Below are 15,207 nucleotides of genomic sequence, written 5' to 3'. Positions count from 1 at the left end.
TTATTTTAGTCCTTAGTTTTGCAAACATATGGATATTATCCATGATCTTATGTATTCTAGGTTTGAATTAATATTTAAATTTTATATTGTATAAGGGGATGCAGAACACAAGTTAGGTGAAGCTGATATTTCATTGGCAAGATCCGCAGTTAAAATACTGTATGATGTATGTGGAATTATCTGGACCCAAGGATGGGCAGGGACCCATTAACCTATCAATCTTGGGGGCTCTCTCTTTCTGTTCATGACTCTTGCTTGAATGTTACCTACATTTTTTATTCTAAATTGGGACTTCATTGCATTGTATTTGAAAGAGAAAGTCAGAATTATTCCCTTATAACCAAGCACATGTGGAAATAAAAATCCCTTCAGGTTTCATTTTAACTGTGTGCACTTGCTTGGAACATTTTTACTTGGTATTATTCCTCTCTAGTTATTAGGTGACTTGGCACAATATTGAATTCTACAACTTCAGATAACTTAGAACATAGAACAGTACAGTACAGGGAAAGGCCCTTCAGCCCAAGGTGTCTGCACTGAACATGATGCTGAATTAAACTAAATTTCTTCTGCCCATACATGAATCGTATCCCTCCATATTCAAGTGTCTAACAACCTCTTAAATGCCACAAATGTGTCTGTTTCCACCATCATCTCTGGCAGCCTGTTCCAGGCACCTGTTACACTCAGCATTTAAAAATGTCCCATATATCTCCTTTAAACATTTCCCCCTCTTGCCTTAAATGCATGTCCCCCAGTATTTGACATTTCTACCTTTGGAAATAGACTCTGACTGTCAACCCCGTCTATGCCTCTCATCATTTTATAAACTCATTAGGTCTGCCCTTACCCTCCATCATTCCGGAGAAAACAACCCAAGTTTGTCCAACCTCCTTATAGCTCATACCCTCTAATCCAGGCAGCATCCTGGTAAACCTCTTCTGCACCTTCTCCAAGGCTGAAACATATTTCTTGTAATGGGACAACCAGAATTGCACAAAATACTCCAAGTGCAGCCCATCCAAAGGGTTTACACAGATGTAATATGACTTCCTTACTCTCATACCCTATGCCCCTACCAATGAAGGCAAGCATGACATACACCTTCTTTACCACCCAATCTACTTGCATGGCCACTTTCAGGGAGCTATGGACTTGGACTGCAAGATCCCCCTATACGTTAATACTGTAAAGGGTTCTACCATTAATTGTATACTTTCCCCTTCCCAAAGTGCAACACCTCACACTTCTTTGGATTAAACACCAGATGTCATTTCTTCACCCATATCTGTAACTGATTTATATTCTGCTGTATCCTTCAACAGCCCTCTACAAACATCAGAGGTACCAGCACTGATTCCTACGGAACACCACTGGTTGTGGTCCTCCATTCAGAATAACACCCTTCCACCACTACCTTGTCTTCTAAGGAAAAGCCAATTCTGAATTCAAACTACAAGTCACCATGGATCCCATACATCTTAATCTTCTGGATCAGTCTACCATGAAGGACCTTGTCAAATTGGGGACTTGATTTCTGTGTGTATCAGGTGTCCATCTGTGATACTGGCTCATTGTTTTTTCTTTGTTTTGATGGCACAGCCTGCTCAACCAGCTGAGCAGGTCTTCCTGCTCTGCATTTCGCAATTCCTATATTCGTTTGTCTACGTTCTCACTGTCTAATTGCTCCCAATCACTCACTGACCAGATAACCTTGTTTACGTTTATTTGCTTGGTCACCCTGGTTTTACCATCAGAGAGACACACTCCTCCCACATTTGCAGCTTAACAAACTTCTTTTGTCTTCTTCCCTGTTCTGATGAAGGGTCTTTGACCCAAAATGTTAGTTCTGTTTCTCTTCCTGTAGATATGGCCTTTCGAGCATTTTCCTGCAGTCTTTAAATGTTTAGATCAATATCTCAGAAAAAGAGTTAATAACTATTCTTTCTCAACTTCATCTTAATAGTTACTGAATTACTGCCACCAGATCTTTATGATTCCTCTTGGCCCACTTCATAAGATTGTTTGGTATAGCAATATTCTCATTGCAACCAAGGCAATCTGGTGAGTGTAGTCTTAATTGTTCAAATTCTCTTAATTTGGATTTTAAAAGTGATGGATTTTTAAACAATAACTTTAATAGGGATAATGATTTTACATAAGGTATTAGTGGTCATTTTAGCACAGGCAAAAGGTGTGAATGTTATTGATGTAACAGAACAGAGGTGGATTCGAGCATTAGGGGCAATAGTGTAGCTTTGGGAGTTGGCAATATGGATTTTATTTTAATTTTGTTTTTATTTAATTTCCCTAAAAATTTAACACCTTGATCTTTTTCTAAGCAATCTTCTCTACAGGGTATATTTCTCTGAGACATATTAACCATTTCAGGCTGGGTTATTGACCAGTAATTGTACAACGTCTGAGACCTTTCCTTCAGGGCTCATTGACCTTGGTTTTCAGTAAAGTAGAAATGCAATTACATTTGCACTCAAGGGTACCTGTGTCCCAAAGGACCAGAGAAAGTCTGCTTATCCTTGCTCAGCTATCCATTGGTCCCAATGTGTCATATCATGTCAAATGCAGTCCTATTAGAATGTTTACAGGCAGTAATATCAGTATCTCAAAAAAAGTTAACTATTCTCAGTTGTACTTTATCATCTTCAACTTAACACTGTTGAATAATAAAGAAGGAATTTAATCCAAATCATAAGTACTTCCTCAGGAGGCCAAAGCAATTCCCGTCGCTGTCTGTAAGGAGTTTGTGTGTTCTCCCGTGTCTGCATGGGTTTCCTCTGGGTGCTCTGGTTTCCTCCCACATTCTAAAGACGTACGAGTAGGTTAATTTGGGGGTTTAAAAAGGGCGGCGTGGACTTGTTGGGCCGGAAGGGTCTGTTACCATGCTGGAAATAAAAAAAAAATTGGCATATCCCCTCTGACACTCAACAATATTTTTTATATACATATAGATGCACCAGAGAAAGCATCACGGATGCGTTATGGCTTTGTAATGGCAACTGCTTCTGCCCATGACTGCAAGAAACTGCAGAGAGTTGTGGACACAGCTCAGCACATCACGGAAACCAGCCTCCCCTCCATCAACTGTCTACATGTCTTGTTGCCTCAGTAAATCAGTCAACATAATCAAGGACCCCACCCACCCTGGACATTCGCTCTTCTCCTCCCTCCCATCAGGCAGAAGATACAAAAGCCTGAAAGCACGTGCCACTGGGTTCAAGGACAGCTTCCTCTCCCACTGTTATAAAATTATTGAACAGTCCCCTACTACAATTGGATGGACTCTTGACCTCAATCTACCGTATTGTGGCCTTCCACCTTATTGTCTGCCTGCACTGCACTTATGTACAGTATATACAGTAAAATTCTCATGCTTGTCCTTGATAAAACACACAAAATCCAATACAACTTTTTCCACTGTACTTTCCAAACATTGATCAGTTCATCCCAATTCATTTGGGTTACCATTTTCTGCTTCTTACAAGTATATTTATGTTCCAGAAATATCCCGATAGTATCGCTTTTTCTGTTCTTTAATTTCAAAATGATCCCAGCATGACAGATTTCAAATACACAACTGCATTTACATTTATTACCCAATTAAGATATTATTCCATAATGCAAAGCAAAGTCCCTCCCTTCCCTCACACCACACTCCCTAAGATGGCACTTCTAATAGTTCTATCTTTAAAAAAAGATTTGGCCATTCCTTTGATAACTTATCCCTGTGCATTCTGTCTCAGAAAATAGCAAACAAGCCTGAAACGGTTAATCTGAGCTTCTAACAAGTAAAGTCTGCCAAATTCTCTTTCCTGCATATAATTATGTGCCTAAAGAGAGGTTAAAGAGAGGTTCATGAAGTCTTAAAATGGCTGGTTCCTTTTCCATGCCCAATGTTTGTATTGTTCAAAGTCATTTTCACCTGCTTAAGAAGAGATCCACCACAGTTCTGCTTAACATCCCAACTCAATTCCACGCATTATCTCTCAGAATTGAACATTTCATGAGCCCAGAAATCATGAATACCATTTTCTAAAATGTGATATTACATGCAGAACAAGAGACACACATAACTTACAACAGTAATCAAAATTTCACTTGGCTATAATGAAATTGGGATCATTTCTTCCTATTTTAGGTCACATGAATATCTACTAATCCAAATAGAGAGCAGCAAAAAGAGAAAAAAGTTGCATCATAATTCTGTTCTTTCACTAATTGTGAAAATACTTAAATTATTTTTAAAAGTTATATTCAAGTTTTAATATAATATAGACACAAGAGACTTCAGATGCTGGAATATGGAGCAATAAACAATCTGCTGGAGGAACTCAGTGGGTTGAATAGCATTAGTGAGGGGAAAGGAATCATCAACATCAAGGGCTGTTCAAACCACTGATTTTGTCCAGCAGATTATCTGTTGCTTTTAATATAATCAAATCTGGGTCGCAATAATTTAACTGAGGGCAAACATTTTGCCTTAAGTACACATTTCTACAATTGAAACCAATGTCCTGATTGTTTTTCACTCTCCCCCCCCCCACCACCCCAGAGTGACTGTCACCTTCCCCTCGTCTGATATGAACCATCACTAGTCACTGGCATAAATTTCATGTCTTGATAATAAAAAGAACCTCACAGTTGATGACAACAGTCTCCTGCTGGCTGATATAACCCTACTGCGTAGTTACTTCTCTCCATCTCCTGACACTTAAGAACTCTACTGACTGATATAGATCAACCGCATGGACCTGGAAAGTCCTAAATGCAAAGGAGATTTCTGTCCAAGAGAAAGACACTTATAATTCTCCAAAAATTCCCATTGTTTTCATAATTTTGGCTGCGTGACAAATGTTGGACAGGATAATGGGACAAAGGCAGGCACCAGCAGAAACAAATTTCAATTGCCAAGATGAATATGGATTAGCCCTGGATACAAATGACAGAGAACTCCAATTAAAAACTCCAATATTCCAATGGTGTTAGACTAGCAAATTTTCCAGACTATTGGATTTCATTTATTGCCAATACCCCACCTTCATTTCATCTTTTTAAAAAGAAAACATGTTACAGAGTAGTATAATAAATTTTCCAGTGAACCCAGTGAGTTTAAAAAGAGAGCAGGAAAATGAGCCCAGTGAGGTTCAGCTTGTTTTGCAGGGAGTGTGGGCAGGGTGTATAGCCAGAGCTGGGGACTGGAATGTTTGTACTTTCAGCCTAAGCTTTTTGACACATCCAGTTTACACTTGGGACCCCAGTTTCGGCTGCATGTCTAGCTGCTGCTCTGAACCAAGGCTCTGGTTGCAACTTCACCCCCATTCGCAATGTTCCCGATCCTGACTACACACCCAAGCCACACTCCCAGTAACACACAGCTGACCATACAAGTACACAGTTCCATGGACAAACAAGGACTTAGCATCCTGATAAGGCCACAGGGTAATACAGCACAGAAACAGACCCTTGGCCAAACTCATCCACGCCAACCAAGATGAGCGAGCCAGGTGTCAAACCAGCGGGATTTCCAAACAATTGGATACCAGATTATTAGAAGTTTACTGCAGTCACTTATGAAACTCGTTGGTACATCAACAGCTTAGAACATTGAGGAAATTCTGTACCATCTGTTGTATTTTGAATGGCCTCTCCCCAGGACAAGTACATTGGCATGTTGCAAGTCACTGGTTTTCACAACACATTTCACTGAACACCATAAAGGTATCTGATCTAATTGAATGAGCTAGTGTTCAGTGAAACGAAGTAAATCCCTTTTGAACACATGGATCAGGTGCACCATCTCTCTCCAGTGTGAAGAAACTGGTATCTCATACGTTTGGATGATCTACTGAATCCTTTCCCACACAAAGAGGAAACCATCTCTCATCAGTATGAACACGTTTATGTTCAGTGAGATGGGAACTGCAAGTGAATCCCTTTCCACACTCTGAGCAAGTGAACGGCCACTCTCCTGTGTGAGTGAGCTGGTGTCTCAGCAGGGTTGACGACTGTGTGAATCCCTTCCCACACACTGAGCAAGTAAATGGCCTCTCCCCAGTGTGAGTGAGCTGGTGTCTCAGCAGATATGATGACAGGGCGAATTTCTTTCCACACACGGAGCAGGCGAATGGCCTTTCCAAAGTGTGAGTACGTTGGTGTCTCAGCAAATCACTTCTGTGTTTAAAGCTTTTCTCACAGTCAAAGCATTTAAAAGGTCTCTGATCAGTGTGAACAAGCTGATGTCTCAGCAGGTGGGAAGACAGAATGTATCCCTTCCCACAGACAGAACACGTGAATGGTCTCTCCCCAGTATGCACACGTTGGTGGACATTGAGGTTGGTGTGAACATCTGAACTTCTTCCCGCAGAGCGTGCAGTTGAACGGTTTCCTCTCCAGTGTGAATTCGCTGGTGCTTCAGTAGGTCAGCTGACAAAGTAAATCCCTTTCCACACACAGAACAAACGAATGGCCTCTCGCCAGTGTGAATCAGTTGGTGTCTCAGCAGTGTGGATGACAGAGTGAATCCTTTCCCACACACGGGGCAGGTAATGGCCTTTCCCCAGCATGAGTGCGTGCCATATCAGCAAATCGTTTCTGTTGCTGAAACTTTGGTCACAGTTGGAAATTGAAATGGCCCCTGATTGGTGTGAACAAGTTGGTGTGCAGTGAGGTGAAGGGAACGTTTGAAACCCTTCCCACACAGAGAGCAGGTGAAGGGCTTCTCCCCTGTTCTGGTACATTGGTGAGCCAGTTGGCTGGATGACCGAGCGAATCCCTTCCCACATCGAGAGCAGGTAAATGGCCTTTCCAGAGCATGAGTCCGTTGATGTTTAAGTAGTTCCTGTTTGCTTTTAAAGCTCTTCACACAGTCAAAGCACTTAAAGGGTCTCTTATCAGTGTGAACAAGTTGGTGTGCAGTGAGGTTGGATGAAGATGTGAATCCTTTACCACACTCAGAACATGTGAAGGGTCTCTCTCCACTGTGAGTGTGCTGGTGTTTCAGCAGATCACTGCTATTTTAAAGCCCTTCTTACACTGAGAACATTTAAAAGGTCTCATATTGGTGTGAATAAGTTGGTGATGTCTGTAAGTTGGATGAAGAACTGAATCCCTTCTCACACACAGAACAGGTAAAAGGTCTCTCCCCCGTGTGAGTTTGTCGGTGTTTCAATAGATGAGCCCTGCTTTTAAAGCTCTTCTTACACTGGGAGCATTTAAAAGGTCTTGCATCAGTGTGAACAAGTTGGTGTGTCTGTAGGTTGGATGAGGAAGTGAAGCCCTTCCCACATATGGAACAGGTGTATGGCCTTTCCCCAGTGTGAACTCGCTGGTGTCTCAGCAGAGTGTAAGATCGGGTAAATCCCTTCCCGCACAAAGAACACTTGTACTGTTTCTTCCCTGTCTGAATGGTGTCTTTTGCTTCTGTGTTCAATGGCCGACATTCAGCAGTGGATGAACTGAGCAACTCATTCAGGTCTTCACCTGACGTTTGGGTTAAGCTTCCCATCAGCAATTCCTCTCCTAATAACCTGTAAGATGAATTCAAAACAATAAAAGAGCATTAGAGAAGACAAAGTAAACAAAACAACTTTTGAAGTCAAGTTAAGCAAATCCAGTTGATCTAGAGAGGATCCTACAAAAAGTGACACTGAAAATTGCTCAACCATTATGCTTCAGGGAAGATAACCCAAAACCTTGCCTGCACCAATGCAAGGATCTGGGAGAACAGAATTAAAGTGATGGAGGGCAGGGACTTTGTACATCTTCAACCCAACAAGGTCTTGCAAAAGCTTACAAAACCCGCAGGCCTCCACTATCCAGAACAAGGAAGAAGGTGCACCAAAATACGATACTGATATGCTGCTAGAGTGACATGCTATAACTGTTTACCCAACAATTTAAGGTACCTTCTTCATGTGGAGTACTGCAGTTCAAACTGGTAATCATTACCTTCTCGCGGTACACTTTGTGATGGAATTATTACTTTGCCTTCTGAACAATATGCACATCTCGTGAACAGCAATATGAAGATGAACTGCATTTCAAGAATGTGGCTCACCATCTCCTTCAATATGGACGCTAATGGATGATCACCATTGATTCGCACATCTTGTGAATGAATAAAATGGATAAATTGTTCATCTAAGAGTCATACCGACTAACCTGGTCAGCTGACTCAGGTTCCAGCAAGATTGATTGCAAAGTTCACTCCTCCCCTTGTCCTTTGGGTTGAACTCTCTTCCCGTTGGTTCCCAGGGCAATCATTCAGCAGTCAATGGCATTATGCTGTCAAATCAGGTCCAGAGGATTAGAGGAAGTAAGAAAACAATGAGTTGTTTAAAAAAGTGATATGTAGCTAAATTTATAAACAAAAGGATTTAAACTGAAATTGTAGTAATTTGTTATAATTAACAAAGCTAATTCTTTTTTGTACCACGTGCCATATCAGTGACATCTGGCTGTGCAGGTGAGTTCAGGCTGCTGGTTCTCAAATCTCCTTCTCATGGTGCCTGTTAGCTTTTACACATACAACTGAATACACATTTCCCATATGCACCCTATTACAGAGCTATCAGCACTTTACATACACTTGTCCCAAATCAGAAAAAAAAGATAAGATCTCAACTGAAATCTTCTGTTCAATTCAGGGCACCACAATTCATTTAGCATATTAAAGCCTCTGAGCACTGGCAAGAGTACGAAGGAAGGGCTTTGTTTTTATCTGTAGGAATTGAAGATTGACAGGGTTCTTGCTAAAATCATTCCCCTGGTGAGATTACCTAGAATAGGGTCCATAGTTTCAGAGTTTGGGGGTTAACTGTTTAAAATGGGAAAGAGGAATTTCTCATCACAGAGGGCTCAGAATCTTTGGAATTAGATAACTGTGGTTGGCAGAGGCAATTAAGTGTATTCAAGACAAAGACTGACAAGGCATTTCAACTCCAACACAATCAAGAAATGTGAGAATAAAGCAGACATGCTGGGTTGAGGCCATGATTGGATCAGCCAAAATCTTATTGAACCATAGAGTGGGCTCAAGGGGCCTACACTTATAAAAATACTATATTTTTAAACTATTGTCTCAAGATATTCAGTACCATGACTCAACATTATTTTATGATTAGGGAGCAGCAGTGGTAAATCTCGTAAAATTGTTGCCTCGCAGTTCCTGACTTCGGGTGCTGGCTGTGTGGAGTTTGTACATTTCCCCCTGTGACTGTGTCTATTTCCTCTAAGTGTTCTGGATGTGAAAATTATATGGGCTGGGAGTTCAACAAACCACTGTAAATTGCTCGCTGTGTTTAGATGAATAGCAGAATCTGGGAGGAGTTGATGGAAATATGGGAAGAATAAAACAGGTGAGGATAGGATTAGAAAATAACTTATAAAATACCTAAGTACCATTACAGTGAACGAATTAGTGTCATGATGCGTGGAAACAAGACCTTCAGCCACCTAGTCTGCACTGAACATCAAGTACTAATTTACACTAGTCCCATTTTTTTCTCCCCACATTCCCTAATTAACCTACCAACCTGAACGTTCTGAGATGTGGGAGGAAACCGGAGCGCCCGGAGGAAGCCCACGCCGCCGGACGGAGGAACGTGCAAACTCCACACAGACTGCACTCAAGATTATGATTGAAACAGGGTCGCTGGAGCTGAGGCAGCGGCCCCACGAGCTGCACCGCAATTATTCGGAGGAAATGTGCTTCCCCGTGACCGAACATCGTGACCAAAGTTCAGGCACAGAGTCGAAGAGCTTCTTCCAGGCCTTGAACTGATTTTTCTTTCGCCACGCAAATGGCGGGTGACATCACCCAGAATGCTCCCTGATGTAGCATGTGGTTGATCTGCACCAGCAGACAGATAATGCGCATGCGCAGAAGGTCCCCTCACACCCCCGACCAGAAAGCGCCGGCTTGCATGAAGCATAGCGCGGTCCGACCAGTGAACACAGTCGGGAGAGTGCGGGCCTTCGAAACACTGGGAGCGTGCATCATGCTCCGGAGCACAGCCACAGGCAGCGAATAATGGTGCATCACCTTCCCCATCTACCTGACACTTCTCAGCGCCTCCTCCCGTCTCCACTAGCTCCGACCCGCGACGAAGAAACGGAAGAAATCGCTCCCGGCATGCACACGTCCCTAAGCATGCGCTCCCTCCGCAACGGGATTCAGCGCACTTGATAGGGGTATTGCTACCACGCAGAGAATTGTGGGACTTACAACCGCCATTATTCGATGACTTCCGGCGACATCATGACATAACCAACTAGAAGCCCCCAACCTGCCTGGAACATGATCCATGAAGTCTCATGACATCAGGTCAAAAGTGCAAGGCAATCTTCCTCTGATTTTTTAAATAAAATTAGGGGGTGGTCATTTAAAACTGAGGTTTTGTTTTGCAGAATGTGGTGAATCTCTGGAATTGTCCACCCTAAATGGTTGTGGAGGCAAAAATTAATTGAAGTTTCCCAGTCAGAGAAATACAGCACAGAAGCGGGCCCTTCAGCACACCACATCCATACAGATCATTTTGCCCATATACACTAATCGCATTTTTCCACATTAGGTCTGTAACCTTTTACACCCTGCCTTTTCACGTGCCTGTCTAAATGCCTCTTAAATGCAGGAATCATTTACCTGACATTGTATCTGAATCAACATATTCTCTGGCAGCGCGCTCCAGATATCAACCACTCTCTGTGTAAAAAGATATTTCCCTGAGATCCCCTTTAAACTCTCAACAAATCAGGTTTTCAGGTTTCCACAACATGAAACCAATGATCCCACAACCAATGGATAGGTCAGCCACATTAATACTGTGGCTACAGAACCCAGAACCAGGTCCAAGGAGCAGGTATCCTGTGAGTGACTCACCGCTCAGAGCCTCTCCACCATCTGCAGAGAACCTCAGCAGTGTAACTTGCTGCTCTACGCTTATCTAAATGAATGCAGCTTCAACAACACTCAAAGCTTGACTCCATCCAGGACTAAGCGATGCACTTGATTGGTTGCCTTGCTGAATATCACAAATATTCATCCACTTTACCACTGGCTGCAGTATGTACCACGTACAAAATACACTGTAGTTTCTCACCTGAGCTGTTATGACAGCAGGTCCCAATCCTCTATGACCAAGAAGGGAAAAAGCAGCAGGTGCATGGGAACCTCTATAAGCGCAGGGTCCCCAAGTATCTTACCATCCTGACTGGGAAATACATTGCCAATTCTTCATAGTTGCTGGGCCTAAATCCTGGCACTCTCTACCCAATAGTACCATGGGAACATCTCCACCAGAAGAACTCCCATGGTTCATGTTAGCTCACTACCAGCTTACCAAGGAGAATTTCAGATTGGCAAAAATGCTGGCCTAGCCTAGGCCTAAAGAAAATTAAGAAATAAAAGTAAGATAGAAGATACAAGAACCTGAGGGCACATACCACTAGGTTCAAGGACAGCTTCTATTCCACTGTGATAAGACTATTGAATGGTTCCCTTACACGAAGAGAAGGATTCTTGACCTCACAATCTACCTTGTTATGACCTTGCACCTTATTGTCTACCTGCAATGTACTTCCCTGTAGCTGTGATACTTTACTCTGCATTCTGTTATTGTTTTTACCCTGTACTACCTCAAAACAGTGTAATGAATTGATCTGTATGAACAGTGTGCAAGACAAGTTTTTCACTGGACCTTGGAACAAATGACAATAATAAACCAATACCCGAGGTGATGCAAAATAAAAACAGAAAATGCTGGAAATGCTCAGCAGGTCAGGCAGAGGAACAGAATTAAGGAGACATCCTTGCTGGGTGAAACCCAAGTGATACTCTTGAAACTTTAAATAAAAACAGAATATGTAGGTCATGCATAAGAACATGAGACATAGGAGCAGGAGTAGGCCATCTGGCCTATCAAGCCTGTTCCACCATTCAATAAGAACATGGCTGATCTGTCCGAGGACTCAGATCTATCTACCTGCCTTTTTCCCATAACTCAATTCCCCTACAATGCAAAAATCTATCTGTGTCTTAAATATATTTAGGGGTAGCTTCCACTGCTTCCCTGGGCAGAGAATTCCACAGACTCACTACTCTCTGGGAAAAGCAGTTCCATCTCATTGCTGTCCTAAATCTACTCCCCCGAATCTTGAGGCTATATCCCCTAGTTCTAGTCTCACCTACCAGTGGAAACAACCTTCCTGCCTCTATATCATCTATCCTTTTCATCATTTTGTATGTTCCTATAAGATCCCCTCTTTCTTCTGAATTCCAGCAGGTATAGGCCCAGACAACTCAATCTCCCTTCATAGGCTAACCCCCTCATCTCCAGAATCAACCTGGTGAACCTCCTCTGTACCACCTCCAAAGCCAGTAAGGAGATCAGAACTGCATACAATACTCCAGGTGCGGCCTCACCAGTACCCTGTAGGGTTGCAGTATAACGTCCCCACTCTTAAATTCAGTCACCCTAGCAATGAAGGCCAGCATTCCATATGCCTTTTTGATAACCTGTTGCTATTCATGCACAAGCACTCCCAAGTACCTCTGCACAACAGCATGCTGCAATCTGATCTTCTATTTTTCATTCCAAAGCGGATGACCTCACATTTACCAACATTGTACCTCATCTGCCACACCCTTACCCACTCACTTAACCTATCTACTTAACCAGATGCAATGTCCTGAAGAAGGGTCCCTTCTCCCGAAAAGTTGACCTCCTGCTTTTCTCCACAGATGCTGCCTGGCCTGCTGAGTTCCTCCAGCATCACAGTGTTTTTCATCTAGATTCCAGCATTTGCAGTCCTTTGTTTCTCCACTTCACCTATTTACATCTCTCTGTAGAGTCTCTGCATCCTCTGCGCAATTTACTTTTCCACTCAATTTAGTGTCATCAGCAAACTTAGATAGGCTACATTTGGTCCCCTCTTCCAAATTGTTAATGCAGTGGCTTAGGAGAGAGAAATCAAGTTAATCTTTCACGTCAATGACCATTCATCATAACTGGAAAAGGACAGTTCTGAAGAAGGGCTCATTGATATGAAATGTTATGTTTCTTTGTTACCATAGATGTGTCATAGCCAACTGAATATCCCATTTTTTCTTTCCCTCAGATTTCCAGTATCCGCAGTTTCTTGCTTTGCAACTCTTGAAAACTCTATTGCTCTCAGCTGAGGTTCCATGTGACATCCCATTTCCACAGTTTTATGTTATTTCAGATTTCCTGCATGTATCAGGTTTTGCTTTCAGTATGTTATTGCACATTACTCACAGGAACAAGTTTGGAAAAATAGATGGCTAAATCAAGAGCTGATTTCATCAGGGAGGATTTGCTTTTTTTTTAAAAAAAGTCATTCATTTCTTGGGGTCTGAGTCTCTTAATCTATCTCTAATTACCCTTGATAAGACAGTAGCGAGCTGCCTTGTTCAACCACTCAGAATCAGGTTTATTATCACTGACATATGTCATGAAATTTGTTGTTTTGTGGCAGCAGTACAGTGCAAGACAAAAAAATTACTATAAGTTACAAAGATAAATAAATTAATAGACAAAAGAGGAATAATGAGATTGAGTTCATGGATCGTTCAGAAATCTGATGGCAGAGGGGAAGAAGCTGTTCCTAAAACGTTGAGTGTGGGTCTTCAGACTCAAAGTTCTTCCGTTGAAGATAATCCTACAGCGCATTTGGGTGGGAAGGATGAAGGACCAGTAATAAATTTCCAAATTGGGCTTTTCTGCGACTTGGAGGGAATCTGCAAGTGGTATCGTTTCTTTGTACCTGCTGCCATTTCTTTGGTATGAGAGGTTGTGGGTTTGGTAAGCGCCATTGGATTACTCTGGGCAAGAAACTGTTGTGAAAATAAAAGAAATCTGCAAATGCTAGAAATCTAATGTAGATACAGAAAATGCTGGAAATACATAACAGGTCAGGCCACATCTGTGTGAAGAGGAACAGCATTAATGTTTCAGGTTGAAGACACTTCAACAGAACTAGAAAGGAGAGAAAAGAAGCTTGCAGGGTGTAGGGGATGGGGTATGTCTGTGACAGGGTAAAACCAGGGTGACCATGCAGATAAGCCGTAAACAAGGTGATCTGGTCCATGAGTGAATGGGAGTGAGGGAGCAAGAACATAGACGAAAGAATATACTTAAAAGATTGTACAAATCGCAAACTGCAGAGCAGAAAGACATACCCGAGATCAGGTTGAGCATGTCCTCCACTTCCAGAGAGAAAGAAAAAAAAAGAGCTGAGCCAATATCACAGATGGAGGCCTCATACAGAGAGAGATTGAGTTGAGAATTCTACAACTTTGGATAACTTGACTTCTCCATCTGTATCAATTGCCGATCTGTGATATTGGCTCAGCTTGTTTGTTTTCTCCTTCTCCCTTTTTTTTGCTTTGTTTCTGGAAGTGGAGGACATGTCCTGCTGGGCATGACTTCCTACTCCTCAGTTTGCAACTCCTGCATTATTTTGTTTGTGTTCTCACTCTCTAACTGCTCCCATTCGCTCATTGGCCACGTAACCTGAATTACAGCTTCTTCCCCATGATCACCCTGGTTTTACCCTATCAGAGATATCCCCCCCTTCCCCACTCTCAATGCAGCTTAATGAGTTTTTTTTTCCCCTTCTTCCCAGTTCTGATGAAAGGTGTCCGACCTAAAATGTTAACTCTGTTTTTCTTCTTGCAGATGCGGCCTGACCTACTGAGTATTTCCAGCATTTTCTATTTTTAATTTAAGCAACCACTGTGCATTGTTCAGATGATATAGACTGCAGAATTTTGCTGAGCCTGGAGATGGAAGAAGAGCTGTGCTTTCCTTTAGGATATTAGTCACCACAATTACCAGTTTGTCAGCTCTCAGAATCACTCTTCTCCTATGCCAGCTCCACAAAGCAACAGTGTTAATTGGACAATCAGACAAAAATAAAACTGGCTTTTTCCTTCTTCATCTTTAAAGCCAGGAGGCTCAAATTAAACGTCACACCAGTTCATGGGAGAAGAACTTGGATCTGCAACCCTTCAGTATCATTAATCTTTAAAATAAAATAGAAGCAAAAATATTCAAAATAGGGATAATTTTAAAAACAAGTATCTGTATTTTCTTGATCTCTTTCTTCAGTAGCCCTGCCTCCTCTCATAGCATGGAAACAGACCCTTCTGCCCACAAAGTCCATGCTAAC

The 15,207-nt window shown here is 42.1% G+C and overlaps 1 long non-coding RNA gene across 2 annotated transcripts in view; it reads right to left on the bottom strand.

Moving 5' to 3' along the window:
- Positions 1 to 6,553: 6,553 nt before the first annotated feature.
- LOC127576536 (uncharacterized) overlaps positions 6,554 to 15,207 on the bottom strand; it is a 38,657-nt gene continuing 30,003 nt past the window's right edge. For both annotated transcript variants that reach the window (XR_007957250.1, XR_007957249.1), the window contains exons 2-3: positions 8,179 to 8,301; positions 6,554 to 7,544 (exon numbers count right to left, since the gene is read on the bottom strand). This is a non-coding gene — a long non-coding RNA (uncharacterized LOC127576536). The remainder of the gene's footprint in view (positions 7,545 to 8,178; positions 8,302 to 15,207) is intronic.

Source organism: Pristis pectinata, chromosome 12 (genome assembly GCF_009764475.1).
Source record: "Pristis pectinata isolate sPriPec2 chromosome 12, sPriPec2.1.pri, whole genome shotgun sequence".
Classification (NCBI taxonomy): domain Eukaryota; kingdom Metazoa; phylum Chordata; class Chondrichthyes; order Rhinopristiformes; family Pristidae; genus Pristis; species Pristis pectinata.
This window is presented reverse-complemented; position numbering and strand designations above follow the sequence as displayed.